The 10,817-nt window shown below is 43.1% G+C and overlaps 1 protein-coding gene and 1 pseudogene across 1 annotated transcript in view; one reads left to right on the top strand and one right to left on the bottom strand.

The window, feature by feature from the left end:
- Positions 1-10,817, bottom strand: part of KDM5B (lysine (K)-specific demethylase 5B) — an 85,347-nt gene that overhangs the window by 65,353 nt on the left and 9,177 nt on the right. The gene's annotated exons all lie outside the window — the stretch shown is intronic.
- LOC105547149 overlaps positions 3,970-10,817 on the top strand; it is a 16,103-nt pseudogene continuing 9,255 nt past the window's right edge.

Genomic DNA, 10,817 nt, shown 5'->3' with positions numbered 1-10,817 from the left:
ACACACACACACAAAATTAGCTGGGCATGGTGGCGGATGCCTGTAATCCCAGCTACTTGGGAGGCTGAGGCAGAATCACTTGAACCCAGGAGGCGGAGGCTGCAGTGAGCCAAGATCATACCACTGCACTCCAGCCGGGGCAACAGTGTGAGACTCTGTCTCAAAAAAAAAAAAGTATGTGAAATAAATCTGGCCTCCCACAGATATTTAGCTCAAAGGGGAGAGTTCTCTTGGATCCACTGAAAGGGTCTTGGGAACCCTCCAAGGGTTCTCGGCCCACACTCTGGAAATAACTGTCCTACTGGACGCCCTGCAGATCACCCCATACAATCTGTCCTTCCAAAGAACTCTTTCCATCCAGATTTAAAACACAGCCCCTCAAGTGTATTCTCCATTCACTAATAGTGATTTATTGACCACCTATTTTTACAATGTCAACATTTTTAGAAAAGTTATACCTGGGTCAACCCAGTCTTCCCTAAAGTCCTATCACCAAAAAGACCCTGAAAATATCAACGCAAATCATGTGGACTTTTTTAATAGTCATTATAAAAAATAAATACCAAGGAATGAGAACTTATATTAAAATTATAACTTTTACAGATAGGTCATGGTGAAAGCCATCAGTTTTAAAGAACTTGTTTCAAAGGTTATTTTAGCTTCTGAATATTAAATACTTGGGAATGCAAAGCACTGTTTCTAAGGAATATTAGTAAATAAAAATATAGTAGTAATAAAGGGATATACCGTGCTATTTACTTTTTAAGCATTAGTCACATTAAATTCCTCTTTCACCACTTTTAATAAAACTTAGCAATAATAATAATCTGCATTTGTAAGTCCTCTAAACAGGAAAACATTATTTCTTTCATGTCATTCACAGACTATGATACTTCAATCACTGAATGGGATCAGAAGAAATTTCAGATCCTTCCCCCTACATCAGTTATAACTGGTGCACATATTACTTCAGCATGCCTATACCAAGCCATGCTGTACTCAAGTATACATAATTTCACAGTTTTTTCAAGGAGGTTCTTTAGTAACTAGCTTTCATTGTGTTTTTTCCATACCTAGAATTCAAGGAAGAAAAAATTTCTGGCAGAAAACTGAGGCTGCCAAGGTTAAGAAAAGATTATATACTTAAAAAGATTCCAAAAATGATTTGTCTGTCAGGGGGAAGGGATTTAGGAAAGAGATTGGACTCTGCCCCCAACCTTGCCTAAGCAACACCCAAACCTACCTGGGCACTAAGGGCAGGGGAAGCTTAAATATCCCACACCCTAACTTTAAAGCCTCATTAAATCTGTAAACAGACGCACCTTTAGTCCTTTATAAACTGGTCACTCCTGAAGATTCAACAGCAGGGTCAGGAAACGAACAGAAGTGAGACTAAAAATCAGTCTGAGCCTCAAAAAATACTGCAAGACGGCAAAATCTTTGTTGTGTCAATATCCCATCTAAAGATGACACATTTGCAATTGTATTAAAAAAAGAAAGAAGGGCCGGGCACAGTGGCTCATCATGTCTGTAAGCCCAGCACTTCGGGAGGCCAAGGCAGGTGGATCACTTGAGGTCAGGAGTTCAAGACCAGCCTGACCAACATGGCGAAACCCCATCTCTACTGAAAATACAAAAATTAGCAGGACACAGTGGTGGGCGCCTGTAATCCCAGCTACTGAGGAGGCTGAGACATGATAATCACTTGAGTCCAGGAGGCAGAGGTTGCAAAGTAAGCAGAGACAAGTGAGCTGAGATGGTGCCACTGCACTCTAGCCTGGGTGACAGAGCGAGACTCCATAGGAAACGGAAAGGGAAAGGGGAAAGGGGAAAGGAAACAGAAAAGGAAAGGAAAGGGGAAAGGGAAAGGATAGGGAAGAGAAAGAGAAAAAGAGAAAGGGAAGGGAAGGGAAATGGGGAAGGTGAGGGGAAGGGAAGGGGAGGGGAGGGGAAGGAAAAAAGGGAAGGGGAGGAAAAGGAGGGGAGAGGGAAGGGGGAAGGGAGGGGGAAGGTAGGGGAGGAGGAAAGGAAGGCAAGGGAGAGGGTAATGGGAAAGTTAAGGGAAGGGGATGGGAAGGTGAGAGGGAGGGGAGGAGAAAGGGGAGGGGAGGAGAAAGGGGAAGGGAAAGGAAAGTAATTGAAGACAAATTCAAGACCAGCCTGAGCACTATAGAAATAATTTTATTTTTAATTAGCGAGGCATGGCAGCATGCACCTGTAGTTCCAGCTACCTGGGAGGCTGAAGACAGACAGAGTGAGAGAGTGAGGAGCAAGCTTGAGTAACACAGTGAGAAATCATCTCTACAAAATGTTAAAACATTATCCAGACATACTGGCACATGCCTGTAGTCCCATCTACTGCAGTAAGCTACAATAGCGCCACTACGTTCCAGCTTGGGCAACACAGCAAGACCTTATCTCTAAAAAATAATAATAAGGTTGGGTGCGGTGGCTCATGCCTCTAATCCCAGCACTTTGGGAGGCTGAAGCGGGCAGGTCACCTGAGGTGGAGGGTTCAAGACCAGCCTGACCAACATGGAGAAATCCTGTTTCTACTAAAAATACAAAAAATTAGCTGGGCATGGTGGCACGCAACTGTAATCCCAGCTACTCAGGAGGCTGAGGCAGGAGAATCTCTTGAACCCGGGAGGCGGAGGTTGCGGTAAGCCAACATCACACACCATTGAACTCCAGCCTGGGCAACAAGAGTGAAACTCTGTCGAATGAATGAATGAATGAATGGTAGGCCAAGTGCAGTGGCTCACGCTTGTAACCCCAGCACTTTGGGAGGCCAACCAAGTGGATTGCTTGAGCCTGGATGTTTGAGACCAGCCTGGGCAACGTGGCAAAATCTCATCCCTACAAAACATATTTAACACAAAAATTAGGCCAGGCACTGTGGCTCATGCCTGTAATCCCAGCACTTTGGGAGGCCGAGGTGGGCAGATCACTTGAGGTCAGGAGTTCGAGACCAGAGTGGTCAACATGGCAGAACCCCGTCTCTACTAAAAATACAAAAATTAGCTGGGCATGGTGGCACACGCCTGTAATTCCAGCTACTCAGGAGGCTGAGGCAGGAGAACTGCTTGAACCCGGGAGGCAGACACTGCAGTGAGCCCAGATCAAGCCACTCAACTCCAGCCTGGATGGCAGAGTGAGACTCTGTCTCAAAGAAAAAATAATAATATAAATAAATATAAAAATAAAAATAAATAAAAGAGTTGCAGGAACCTACACCCTAGGCCCCTTTTGCCCTTCCACATACCAGTCAAGGCACCATCTTGAAAGTGGAGACCTGGCCAGCACAAGACATCAAACCTGTCAGTGCCTTGATCTTAGAGTTCCCAGTCTCTAGTACTGCAAGAAATAAATTTCTATTATTTATAAATTACCCAGTCTCAGATATAGTTATATTAACACAAATGAACTAAGATACTGACCAAGCTTCAAGGCTAGATCTCCCACGTTAAAGAGATAAGGATGCACTAATAATACATAGGCATGCTCAATTTAGGATGGTAGATAAGTACGTCAAAAGATCTTAAAAGAAACTTACCCTATGATATATTTCAGACTATGCTGTGTGACTGTAGTAGCGTGCTGGTATTATCAAATGCTTTATTTCTTTCATATGTATTGCCATGGTCCAAAATAAATTTGATTTGAAAGATAACCCACTTTAGCCTAAAATATGAGGAAGCTGCAGCCTGACAAAACTGGTTTTCATTTGAATGGCTGCCTGGTATCAATGGGATATACTCTATAAAAACTGTAAGTATCTACTCTTCCAGAGTTTTACAGCTGTGTCTAGAGTTGAGACTTCAGAAATATCACCATTAAGCCACCTAAGTCTGAAATACTAACAATGAACTTACTATTTTCTCCTTAGCTTCCTAACAACACATTTCCTGGTACCTCCAACCAAATTCTCTTCCTTCCTTGAATATTGTTGTTTTGTAGGGGGATGTCATGACCCTCATTCTCATTCTACACACCTATTTCCTCCTACAACCCTACTCTAATCCAAGTGAAGCAAAGCCTTCCCAGACAGCTCCCTCTCATCCACCTCCATATCCCCCAACCTTCAACCACTCGGTATATAACTTCTATACCTTGCATACATCATACTTGCTAATCTTTCTGACCAGTCAATTATGAGTTCCTTTATTTATTTTTCAAATTTATTTATTTATTTGAGATGGAGTCTCACTCTGTCACCCAGGCTGGAGTGCAGTGGCATGATCTCGGCTCACTGCAACCTCCGCCTCCCAGATTCAAGCGATTCTTCTGCCTCAGCCTCCTGAGTAGCTGGGATTACAGGTGCATGCCAGCATGCCCAGCTAATTTTTATATTTTTAGTAGAGACAGAGCTTCACCATATTGGCCAGGCTAGTCTCGAACTACTAACTTCGTCTAAGCCTCCCAAAGTGCTGAGATTACAGGCATGAGCCACCTAGGACTTTAACACAATGCACTTACTGACATATCAATAATAAGTACTGAATTGAGACCACAACCAACTCCAAGGACTCAATTCATTCCTTCATTCAACAGAGTTGATAAAAAGAATTGCCCAGTTTTCCATAGTAGAACCGAGAAATTTCTGATTAATTTGAAGTCAACAGGTAAGATAATTCCTTATTTTTTTCTTTTTTTATTTTTATTTTGTTTTCTATATTTTGGGGGATTTTGGTTTTTAGATTTTTTTTTTTTTTGAGAATTCCTTATGTTAGCTGCCTAAACCTATCATGAAATTACCTAAACCAGTGGGTCTCAAACCTAGCAGAGCTTCCAGAGGAGCTTTTTAAAATTCAAATTTGAATTTGAATTTTAAAAAGGCCCAAATGAGATTCTAATTAAGTAATTCTGGGATGAACCCCAGAATGACTTTGATGGGAGGCAGAAGTACATTTATATAGGGAGCCCCGAGTCCTAAATACTCTTCCTATGTGAAGCTGAGTGGTCACTGGAGTTGATGAGCCATGAGTCTACATATGAATGAGCCAACAAACTAACAGTATATGAATGGGCTAAGCTCATAAATACTGATAAGTAGATAAAACACACAAATCTAAATGGTACTTTGATAACTGTATACATGCAGCATACTATTATTATTAATGCATTTAAGTTTGGGTGGCCAGAAGGAAGAGAGAGAAGACCACGGTCAAAAAAAGACTGTAAGGGGAGATGAAAGAGAGAAGCAGGCTAATATCTCGATCTATGAAGGGAGCCATTATATATTAAATTAGAAGAACACTGAACTTGGGAATAAAGAGTCATGGTTTGCAACACTCAATTTGTGCTTTCAAGGCTGTGTCACCTTAGGCAAGTCACTTCTCTCAAGCTCAGTTTGTTTCCTTTTCTATAAAATGGATCTGCCTTAGCAGCAAAAACCAACAAGTATTTTGTTTTTGGTTTTGTTTTGCTGAACCTACCAGGATAGAAAGTATATAAACAAAAATTAATAGATTCATAATTCCCATTAATCATCTCATGAAATCACAATTATATCATTACTATGGTTATATTAGAGGCAATACAGTAGTTAAGAGCAGTAACTGAGGACCTGCACCACCAAAGTTCAAATCCTGGCTCCACCAGGATTTGGGCAAGATTCCTTACCTCTTTAGGCCTCACTATGTAAAGAAGGGCTGATATTTTAGTCTGCCCATTTTATAGGCAGATCAATAGAATAAAGCTCTGAAAATAGTCATGACCCTCCTTAAAGTTAGGAGCTCAAGGATAACATGGAAATAATGGAACACATGCCAGAAACCCAACATTTTGGTTCCTACTCTAGTATTTTTTCCACAAAATCTCTATTATCTTGAAGATTTCATTTCCTAGCTGGCTAATGTCACCCATCAAAACCAAATTATCTTAGAATCCTAAATCAAATTCTAAGCTTTGTTCTTGTCAAAAAAATCTTGATGAGCAACTATATATTCTATAAATCAAAAATACATTTTAGAAATGGAAGATGGGAAAAGCCACAAAGATACCAGAGAAAAATAGTAGTTATAGAGGAACCCAGAAGAATAGGCTGCAACCAAGTACAATTTTTAAAAACCCCAAACCCATACTCTACCACAAATCCCTGAAGCCAGCCTCCCACTGGAAAATTTGGTGGCTGTTCTCAATATGTCCAAATGCATCATATTGAATGAAAGCCTCCCTGACACAGGGAAAAGTTTAAAGATCTGGAATTTTACAAAGTGGAAGCAATACTCAAATTTCACTGTATAAACTTTTCTTATATCCACCCCTTTCCCCATTGTCCCATAAATAAAAAGATAACAGAATACAAATCCTAAGAGCTCCTACCTCTCATCTCTTCCAAGTTAAAGCCTGGCAAGGATGAGATATTACCATCTGGTTTAAATATCACCAAATGATGAGTTGGTATAGTCACACAAAATTGGGAGGATCCTGCCTTAAAGACCTTGTAATTATGTGGGCTTGATAGGGATTTGTTCTTTGTTTCTGGGGTTATGTGATTAGAGTAACATTATAATGTTTCAGTATCTGTAGCCTGTAGTATGTATGCCCCATAAGAAAATGTACTTAATGAAAAGTTCCAATCAAGTGCTTGAAACACACTAAGTTTAGGCTTTAGTTCTCTGAACATTACAATTTGGTCAAGCCAGTGAGATGGCAAAAATCAACTCAAGAATGCACAAAACTCTGCCTAAGGGCACATAAAGTACATAGCTGGGAAAAGAAATCTTAGCCTAGCTGTCTGCTCCTAACTAAAATACCTAAGCATTTGACAATTTTAAATGGTACATGTACCATTGGGGAGTGTCTTAATACATTTAGAAAGCAGTATTAAGTGACTGATTCAAGACCAAAAAATCCACATTAAAGTCACAGTAGAAATATAGAATATGGTAGTCCCCACCCTTATCTGGAAGAATACATTCCAAGACCCCCAGTGGATGCCTGACACCATGGATAGGAAGTACTAAACCCTATATATACTATGTTTTTTCCTACACATACATATCTATAAAATTTATAAATTAGACACAGTAAGAGATTAACAGTAACAAACAATGCACTGTAATAAAAGTTACATGGGGCCTGGTGTGGTGACTCACACCTGTAATCCCAGAAATGCGGAAGGCTGAGGCGGGCAGATCACTTGAGGTCAGGAGTTCGAGACCAGCCTGGCCAACATGGTAAAACTCCCATCTCTACTAAAAATACAAAAATTAGCCAGGCGTGGTAGCAGGTGCCTGCAGTCCCAGCTACTCAAGAGGCTGAGGCATGAGAATCACTTGAACCCGGGAGGTGGAGATTGCAGTGAGCCAAGATTGCGCTACTGCACTCCAGCCTGGGGGACAGAGTGAGACTCTGTCTCCAAAAACTAAATAAAAATAAATAAATAAAAGTTACATGAATGTAGTCTTTCTCTCAAAATATCTTACTATACTGTCCTCACCTATTTTGGACAGCAGTTGACAAATTCTTTTTTTTTTTTTTGAGACAGGGTCTCGCTCTGTTGCCCAGGCTGGAGTGCAGTGGCGCAATCTCGGCTCACTGCAAGCTCCACCTCCCGGGTTTACGCCATTCTCCTGCCTCAGCCTCCCAAGGAGCTGGGACTACAGGCGCCTGCCACCACGCCCGGCTTATTTTTTGTATTTTTTAGCAGAGACGGGGTTTCACCGTGTTAGCCAGGATGGTCTCGATCTCCTGACCTTGTGATCTGCCCGCCTCAGCCTCCCAAAGTGCTGGGATTACAGGCCTGAGCCACCACGCCCAGCCCAAAAGCAGTTGACAAATTCTATCCGTGGTTTTCCTTTCTGCAGTTAAGAGGAGACTACTAGAGGCTGGGCGAGTGGCTCACACCTGCAATCTCAGCACTTTGGGAGGCTGAGGCAGACGGATCATCTGAGGTCAGGAGTTGAGACCAGCCTGGCTAACACAGTGAAACCCCGTCTCTATTAAAAATACAAAAATTAGCTGGGCATGATGACACGTCCCTGTAATCCCACCTACTCAGGAGGCTGAGGCAGGAGAATCGCTTGAACCCGGAGGCAGAGGTTGCAGTGAGCTGAGATCACACCACTGCACTTGAACCTGGGCGACAAAGTGCAAGACTCCATCTCAAAAAAAAAAAAAGGGGGACTACTCTCTACCTGGGTCTACCTAAGAGCCAAAGTTATGAGGTCCAATAACGGAAGATATATTTGAATTAAAAACTGGGAAATTTAAGTTTATATGATTATATAGGGGTCCTAATTAGCTTTTTTTAAAAATAAGATTGTCTAATTGTTGGTAAATAATAAAATATAGGGAGTAAAATACAGGGAGCCAGTCTTGATGCAAGGTGAGGCCAGAGCTGGAATGGGCCTGACCAGCCTCACACTACACAAGCACCAGTCTAGAGCCAGGACTGAAGTTACAAGGTGACGGACTAGGACTCTGGGGGCATTAGCTCCCTCCAACAAATGGTGGTTTCAGGTTTCAAGGGCTGTGGTCACCTGCTTCCTCATGACACCCCTAGACATAGTGGAAGTTCCATTTCCAGTCTCAGTGCCTGCTGGTGGTCAGTGAGCTGACACCTTCCTCCAGACTTCAGAGCCTCTCTTATGCCAAGCTGCCCTCCTCTCTCCAATCATGAACTACAATGATATCCTGGAGCCTCTGTACCTATGACCAAATGGTCCCTGCTGTGCCACCTGGTTTTAAGACCCTACCAGCTTCACTGGCACCATGGATGCCTCTGTGAAGATTTTGAGGCACAAGGGCACTAGGACCTGTGGAGTGGCCTCCCAGCCACGCTGGTGATGGCTGTGCCAGCTACCACCAACTACTTCACTGCCTACAACCAACTCGAGGCCTTCCTGTGTGGCTGAGCCCTTACCTCTACATAACCTGGTAGCTGGTGTGCTGGCCCACCCGGGCACTATCACTGCAATTATCAGTGCCCTGGAGCTTATGCAGACAAAGGCAGGTTCAGCATATGTTATACTATGTGCTGATACCTGTAGTTTGAGCTCCGGTGGCTTAGAGTGGTTGGTGCTCACTGTGGCTGTGCCGGGACCCCACTATCCTTTGAGATGTGCCCTTCTCAGCCCTGTACTGGTTCAACTAGGAGCTAGTGAAGAGCTGGCTGAATGGGCTCATGCCAAAAGACCTCCATGGTCCCATGACAACCATGAGTGTCAGCTTTGCAGCTGGCAGCATCATGAGGATGGTGGCTACAGTGCTGACTCTAACCTTTGTCGTGGTGAAGACTCAACACCAGGCCACACTGGGAGTGATGGAAGCTGTGGGAGTGACACCCCTGGATGTGGACTCTACCTGGTTGCTCAGAGGTAGATCTGTGCCAAGTCAGGCACCAGAGGGCTCTTTGCAGGCTTCCTCCCTTGGATCATTAAGGCTATCCCCTCCTATGCTATCACAATCACCACTTCAGCAAAAGCTTCTTAAAGAGACTCAATCAGAATCAGCATCTGGGCCATTCAAAGGGCAAGGAGGCAAGGACTCCCATCTCTCCAATGGATGGGGAAAGAGGGGAGGAGGGACTGAATCAAGTGCCTTTTCCTCAGCCCTGAGGGGATGATCCTTGTTTCCCCTCCTGCTGGTCCATAGCCCCAGGGGTCCAGGGGTAAGCTGCCCCTCTGGGCAGCCCAGACCTTCCTCAGACATAGTTTCTTCCTGCTGCCTCCATCGTGGGGATCATCAATTTCCCACCCTCCAAGTTCAAGACCAAATCTGCTATCTGCCCCTCCCCTGTGTTTCCCTCTGTGCTTGCTGTAGCTGGGCCTGCCCCAAGGAGCCAAGAAATCCTGGGACCTGGTCTAGTCCCATCCCTCCTTTGTTAATTCCCTAAGTCTAAATACAATTAACCTCAATAAATAAATAAATAAAAGAATAAAATATGATGGTAGCTCTTATCCTAAAATACTTTCTTAAAAGATCTAGATAAACATTTTTCCTGCCACTCCTACTTTTCTCCCCACTTTACAAGTAGGATAATTGCAAAATTACTAGACTTCAACTATTGACCCCTCCTGTCAGACACGAATTGAGATTATTTAAATTATGTTAGTAAGTACAATATCCTTCTATTTGCATGGCTTCCACAACGTCACAGTCATCCTGTATTAGGGGAAATTTAAATCACTGTAAACCCTTCTTAACACAAATCTCACCAAACTAAACTCCTGCCTATATACACACACTACATAAGACACACGAATACATCCGCAAATTTTCTGAAATAATTTTTAACAGCTCTACCTTAAAAAAAATATTAATCTCATTAATCTGTTTAGGGACAGGCCGGGTGTGGTGGCTTGTGCCTATAGTCCCAGCACTTTGTAAGGCCTAGGTGGGCAGACTGCTTGGGCTCAGGAGTTCAAGCTCACCAGCCTAGGCAACATGGTGAACCCTGTTTCTATTAAAATAAACAAAAAAACTAGCTGAGCATGATGGTATGCACCTGTAGTCCCAGCTACTCGGGAGGCTGAGGTGGAAGGATGGCTTGAGCCCAGGAGGCGGAGGTTGCAGTAAGCCAAGATTCCATCATGCTGCACTCCAGCCTGGCAACATAGTGAGACCCTGTCTCAAAAAAAATAAATGAAGATTCAGGGACAGAAAAGCTTCATCTAAACCAATAGAAGAATTATAGTCTACATATTCTAGGGGTTTTTTTGTTCAATTGGTTTTTGTACAGATAGGGTCTGCTGTGTTGCCCAGGCTGGTCTCAAATTCCTGTGCTCAAGCAATCCTCCCACCTGTGCGTCCGCAAGTGCTGGGATTACAGGTGTGAACCACTGTGCTGGCTATACCCTCGTTTTGAT

Source organism: Mandrillus leucophaeus, unplaced genomic scaffold (assembly GCF_000951045.1).
Source record: "Mandrillus leucophaeus isolate KB7577 unplaced genomic scaffold, Mleu.le_1.0 Scaffold38, whole genome shotgun sequence".
Taxonomy (NCBI): domain Eukaryota; kingdom Metazoa; phylum Chordata; class Mammalia; order Primates; family Cercopithecidae; genus Mandrillus; species Mandrillus leucophaeus.
Note: the sequence above shows the minus strand (reverse complement) of the source record. Positions and strands in the feature narration are given on the sequence as shown.